Raw genomic sequence first — 1,169 nt, 5'->3', positions numbered from 1 at the left:
GGAAGAAGATGCTGTGATATGCAAATGATTAGCTTTTCAGAGCATTCACACAAGGTGGCGACACTTACAACGTGCTGACATGAGGAAAGTTTCCAACCGATTTCTCATACACAAACAGCAGTTGACCGGCGTAGCCTGGTGAAACGTTGCTGTGATGCCCCGTGTAAGGAGGAGAAATGCGTACCATCACGTTTCCAACTTTGATAAGGGTCGGATTGCAGCCTATCGCGATTGCGGTTTATCGTATCGAGATATTGCTGTTCGCGTCGGTCGAGATCCAATGACTGTTAGCAGAATATGCAATCGGTGGGTTCAGAAGGGTAATACGGAACGCCGTGCTGGATACCAACGGCCTCGTATTACCAGCAGTCGAGATAGGCATCTTATCCGCATGGCTGTAACGGATCGTGCAACCACGTCTCGATCCCTGAGTCAACAGATGGGGACGTTTGCAAGACAAAAACCATCTGCACGAACAGTTCGACGACGTTTGCAGCGGCATGGACTATCAGCTCGCAGACCATGGCTGCGGTTACCCTTGACGCTGCATCACAGACAGGAGCGCTTGCGATGGAGTACTCAACGACGAACCTGTGTGCACGAATGGCAAGACGTCATTTTTCCGGATGAATACAGATTCTGTTTACAGCATCATGATGGTCGCATCCGTGTTTGGCGACATCGTTGTGAACGCACATTTTAAGCGTGTATTCGTCATCGCCATACTGGCGTATCACCTGGCGTGATGGTATGGGGTGCCATTGGTTACACGTCTCGGTCACCTCTTGCTTGCAGTGACGGCACTTTGAACAGTGGACGTTACATTTCAGATGTGTTACGACCCGTGGCTCTACCCTTCATTCGATCCCTGCGAAACCCTACATTTCAGCAGGATAATGCACGACCGCATGTTGCAGGTCCTGCACGGACCTTTCTGGATACAGAAAATGCTCGACTGCTGCCCTGGCCAGCACATTCTCCAGCTCTCTCTCCAATTGAAAACGTCTGGTCAATGGCGGCCGAGCATCTGGTTCGTCACAATACGCCAGTCACTACTCTTGATGATTATCATCTGCATTTCTTCTTGGTGTAGAAATTTTAATGGCCAGTAGTGTATAACAACATTTGCCAGCCAGTGGCTGTCTAAGAGAGATTTATAATCCTCACTT

This window comes from Schistocerca serialis, chromosome 3 (genome assembly GCF_023864345.2).
Source record: "Schistocerca serialis cubense isolate TAMUIC-IGC-003099 chromosome 3, iqSchSeri2.2, whole genome shotgun sequence".
Lineage (NCBI taxonomy): Eukaryota > Metazoa > Arthropoda > Insecta > Orthoptera > Acrididae > Schistocerca > Schistocerca serialis.
Note: the sequence above shows the minus strand (reverse complement) of the source record.